Genomic DNA, 5,740 nt, shown 5'->3' with positions numbered 1-5,740 from the left:
TCAGAAATCTGAATGTACCTTAAAAGTAATGAGACTTGATTTAGAAAAGGACATTGTGAAAAACCGAATGTACTGAATTTTTCATGATTGGAAATAAAGTGTAATTTCGGACAGGTCAGCTTTAGTGTTGGTCAGTCATCTACTGATCTAGGCCCATTCAAAGTTAAGTGATCATTCAAATCAGAATGCATCAATGCTTTCTTCAAACTTTGGCTTACTCATGTCTTTTTCAAATGGCATGAATTGAACATTATCCTATGACAGGACAATGGGTGATTTCAAAGTTGGTTTTGGTTTTAGTGTTGGGTGTTAGTGTCAGTTTTATTCTTAATTTCTACCCCTAAAAACCTATGTCTGGATAAGACCAATTCGAGGTTTTAGTTTAACACCAACACCTGGTTTTATCTAAACACCTAAAACCTGGGCTGAAACTAAGAAGAGGTTTTATTCTGCAGGTAAAACTAACACCAAGATGGACAGAGATAAAACCTTGGAAAAACCAAACTTGCATGTTGTTGTCGTTGTTACTGTTGTTTCCCTATTGTAACCGCTTCCGATCTTGCCTGACAAGAATTGTAGCAGACGCCTCAAATAAAAATTGTCAACATTGAAAACATTTGTCAGAAATACAAATTTTATCGATTTCAAGGAGATTTTTAAGGTGAGTTTTCATTTATTGTTGTCATACATTCCTATAGCCATAATATGATTGGATTGTGGCTTGATTACATGGGGTGATTTGACAAAATGGGCCACTTTGTACTGGCAACATTTCAAACTCATGGCATGATTACGACTAACTAGTAGCCCACTAGGCTGGCAATGTCATCACGACCGGAGTATCATGTCATTCATGAGTATAGAGGACCAGGTGGTCGGTGGGGGCATGTCTAGCCAGGGATCGTAGGCCAAGAAGCCCCTGTACATGTCCTGGAGTCCAGGAGTAGGATGGGACGAGGATACTCAAAGGGCCATGGGATGGACGGAGGCTTGGGGGGAGAGGTTTCTGACATTTGACTTTGAGGGCCAATTTTTGGTGACTTTAAGGCTGTCAAGTGCCGAGTGCCGAGACTGCTCATTTGAAGGCATCTCTGTCTGTGGTCGATTCTGCCTCTCATTTTCACAACACTCGGTCAATATTTTATTTTTGATAAGTGGGGGGGGGGGGGGGGGCGCGATGGCAATTCAAACGTTTGGCCTGATTATTGTCCGGGTGGGGCAATGTCCAAATATGGTGTCCCCGTACTGGAAGGTTGGTTAGGCCTAGGCCTGATCCTGCCATAAAGCAGACAATAGGTTCACGCAGGAATAATTACAATTAATTACTATATATTTTTTTATGTTTGTGTTGCATGTGGATGTCAAGGATGAGGAGAGGGACTAATTCGTTATTGGCTTAAGGGCCTGAAGTTGAGGGGGTTGGCCTATCAATTGATACCAATAAATTATTATGCATTTTGGCACCTGAAAGGTATTTTTGTTTTGGGCCTAAATATCTGTTTTCCATTTCACTTCAGAATGTCAGGATTGAAACCGAAGAGGTTCACGTGGACCCAAGAATCAAGGGAGCGTGCATTGAATCTGCTGATTGAAAAACACAGAATATATTTAGCAATGAAGAAACAGGGGAAGACGGTCGAATTTTATGACATAATTGGTCGTGTCCTAGGAACAGAAGGCTCCTCGATCTCAAACTTCCTCAAGAACACTGGGACTGACTTTCGTACAGTAACGAGGAAGAATGCCATTTCTGGCATCGGAACCGACAGTGAACCAGAACTGAAAGGCTCAACATCCTTTTATAAGCTATATGAAGAATTCAATGAGTTGTATTTTCCTGCCGGAGGGGCAATAAAACCAAACTGCATTGTTACACCATCAAATATCATTCGTTTGAAGTCCAAAACGTCTGATGGGCCTGCAGCCCTTGGCAGGCTTATGTTTGAAGACGATGACAATGATAATTTGGGGGCAGCAGGAGACTTTGATTATGAACAGGTTGATTTCAAACATAGTCCCGATCACAGTGATGATGCAAGTGTTCAACGCGCTAACTCTCCTAAGCCTTCAACTTCAACTACATGTAGCTCAAAACGTAAAGCCAGCGCACGGCAGGCGGCACCAGGCACGATGAAGCAGCAGAAAGTTGAGCAGGAGTTCCTCAACACCTCATCTACGTTCCAGTCGAAGTATCTTAAACTTGTGGAACAGCAGAACGCTATCCTGGCGGATATTGCAGAGGAGCTCTCACTAATCCGCAAGGGATACTATGTTGCAGAGAATATAGTCGCCCGCGTAGTTGGAGAGGAATCCGCCGAGGATAAGCCTGCTAGTAATGATCAGCAGCCTCCATCGCCATTGACTACATAGACTCATAAAGGATGAAAATATAGAACTAAGCGGAATCATAGTAATATCAAACGTTTTAATTAGTTGAGTTTACATGAACGATATCCCCAAATTATTTCTTTAGAGTGGTATATAAAGAGATTTAAAAAAATTAAATAAGCCCATTAATTGCTTCAAATCCCTAGGACTTGAATTCATCATCTTCTCATTGACATTGTTACTTTTGTACTCCATTTGTACATCATTGTTGATCACGTTATTGTTAATTTATTTCATCTTTCAATTTGTACAAATATTCGAAGTTGATCACATTATCTAACATGTTTAATCATGGCGCTTAGGTATTCAGGTCCATGGTTTAATAAAGCATTGTTTCTGTTGAGAAAAAGTTTTTGTCTTTTCACGTCACAATCAGTCATCACAGGAAATTTGTAAAATGGTTGTGGAGTGCACAAATACTAATGGTGCACTTAGCAGCAAAAAGGGGACCTCCTTTTGCTGCATATCTATTTTCCTTGTGTTGGTCTATTCGCCATTTCAGCTCTGTGGCTCCAATGCTTCTTTCGACAATCTGCCTCAGCCTGGTGCAATGGCCATTGAATGCTTGCTGCTCGCGAGTAAGATTCCTTCCGGTGAACGTAGTTGTGACTCGTGGATGGAGATTGCGATACGCTGGATCACCAAGGACAACCACATCATCTGGTAACCCATCAAGATAATCCATGAATTCCTGAGACCATTCAATGGCGGTCTTATCATGGGTGGCACCAGACAGACCTGATACAACATGTCGGACAATTCCTCGTTTATCTACAACGTACTGGACATTAATAGAGTCACAGGCCTTGCCAGCTCGTCCACAATAATAGGCATCCCCGCATGCGCTGGGCGCTGAATCCTTACGATAAGTCCATCGATGTACAGGATCACACGGGTAACTCTCCCTCCTATGTCAGTTAATGGTGATGATAGATCTTGGTATTCCTCTGGCTGTGGAAGTTTAATGTAATTTGGAGCTCTGTCCATCATGAAGTCGCTTACTTCATGTAAATAATCGGATGCAGTTGATGTTGCAACCCCATACGTGTAGGCAACTTGACGGTAGTAACCTCCTGAAACAAAGATAAAAATCCCATAATACTGTGACAACTATACAAATGTAATTCTAGTACCATGCAGAGACCTGAGGAGTGCACTGCTCAGTTCCATGCTTTTGAGAAGGATTTGCTTTTTTTTCCCTCCAGACTGAAGGTTGAATGCGAAATTATGAAAATACACAAGGTTCAGAACTTAACTTCTCTTTACTTATTTTTTTAAACATTCATGGGCAAAGGTGAGGGGGCTAAAACCCCCCCCCCCCCCCCCCCCCCCTCCAGCTGCTACGCCCCTGCCCTATGGATAAATTGGATTTACATGTATATACCTGAAGCAAGATATGCCAGAAAAATCTCAATCCTTCTCTCTGATGCAGGTCTCGAAGCTCGAGGCTTGCCTTGTGATCTGTGCTCATGAAATTCATTCACAAGTTCTCCAATCTGCTGAGCATTAAGTCTGAGATGCTTGTCGGGTGACTCTGAGGACATTGCTGGTCGTCGAACGAAATTTGGTCGTCTTCTTTCTCCATCATCATTCCCATCAGCGTTCAAAATACCAGCAACTACTTCTTGAAATGGCACGAACAACATGATTTTTTTCCCTTCTTCACACCAACACTAACTTTGAAATCCACTCGGTGTTAATACCTAAGGTGTTAGTTTTATTGGTAATACAAAATGCACTACAAAACTTCCAAATATAACACCGAGCTGGGATTAAGATCAGACCTTGGTGTTCCAATTGGTTTCAGTGTGAAACTAAAACCTAATTTGAAATAAGATAATGCTAAATCTGAGTGTCAAAACTAACACCAGAACTGATTTCATTTCTGGTGTTGAGGAGAGTTTTAGTTTTAGCCCCGGTGTTAGTTTTTGACACTAAAACCGTCCCTTAGTTTTAAGCTAAAACCGGACATAATGCTAAAACCAACAAACACCGACTTTGAAATAGGATGAAACTAAAACCCACTTCATTTCAATGCTGGTTTAATCAAGGGTTTTAGTGTTCCATTTAGTTTTAAAACTAAATCTAAAAACTGACTTTGAAATCACCGAATCTGTCCTGATCGTGTCATAATATTCCTTGCGGTAGTGTGTGCTTTGAACACCCCTCTTGTACCCATTACGCACACTTTGATAAGGTTTGGCCTAACTTGCGAAAAGACCGATAAAATTCAAACTACTTACTGTATATGTACTGTGATATACAAACCGTATATCCGGATCAGATCCATCAAGCTTGTAATCCAGAAGAGCTAACAATCATATTATAATAACATTAGTATTTGTAATATTTCTAATAAGCGTTTGAAAAACAAGTACTAGATCCCATAAACGACAGTTTCTTCCAGCGAATACTTAAACCATAATGACTTTAATTAAGAACAGCCCCCCCCCCCCCCGTACGTGGTCACAAGCATTTCATCTCTCATTAACACATGTTCGTCTGGCCCATCATCGGTGTTCTAGGCCGAGGCCAGTTGTTCAAACATGTTAGGTCACGAATATAGCGTGTACTTTTACTTCACGTTATGTTCGTAAGTTAAAGCCAAATCACTGACTAACTTGTTGGGAACAACAATGCCCTTATATCGTGGTCTCTATCTTACCTTTCGGGGGAGAGCCAGCAGTCACACCTCCTACATTAAGTGTTATAAGTGCACAAGTGCACATAAAGTATGACCACGAAATCATCACTGATGCCACCATCAAACACCAACAAAAGTTGAAGTCAATCAATAGCACCTTTTTGGAATCTATGCCATGATTCCGATCAACTGTCATAATCAGTCTTACTCTTGTACCAAGTCGAATACGACCTAGTGCCTTGAACCATTTGAAAAATAGCGATGGGATGTCCAGTTTTGCTTTGAATTCGCCGTTGTAATATTACATTATATGAACTATATGAAGTCAATACGTTTAATATATATATATTATATTGATCGAGTTCTCGCTATGAGAAACAAAATGTTTCTTGTGTCTTTGGTATTAATCAATCATTTTTTGCTTGAGTGGAAAGTAGATTGAGTTTGAAAGGATATATCGGGTGGCCAATAAAAAAGGTATCAATCTTTATCACCTGTAATTTCAATGATCACAATTTGGAATAACTTTCAATTGTATTTACAGCAATGCTCTCGTTGTTTGTGTGTGTGGTACATATCATTAATTTATAAGAGCGAAAGTACAAATATCCAAGTCATCATTTACGATATAGATTTTTAAAGACTTTCAATGAGTCATCAATATTGAGCTGTTTGTGACTAATTGCGTCATTATTATCGTCTCATGCG

At 40.4% G+C, this 5,740-nt stretch overlaps 1 pseudogene; it reads right to left on the bottom strand.

Annotated features, from left to right (window-relative positions):
* Positions 1–2,767: 2,767 nt before the first annotated feature.
* LOC135500982 (uncharacterized) lies at positions 2,768–3,932 on the bottom strand (annotated as a pseudogene).
* Positions 3,933–5,740: the final 1,808 nt, after the last annotated feature.

The sequence above is a fragment of the Lineus longissimus genome, chromosome 17, assembly GCF_910592395.1.
Source record: "Lineus longissimus chromosome 17, tnLinLong1.2, whole genome shotgun sequence".
Taxonomy (NCBI): Eukaryota; Metazoa; Nemertea; class Pilidiophora; order Heteronemertea; family Lineidae; genus Lineus; species Lineus longissimus.
The sequence above is the reverse complement of the archived record's forward strand: the minus strand, read 5'-3'. Positions and strand labels throughout refer to the sequence as shown.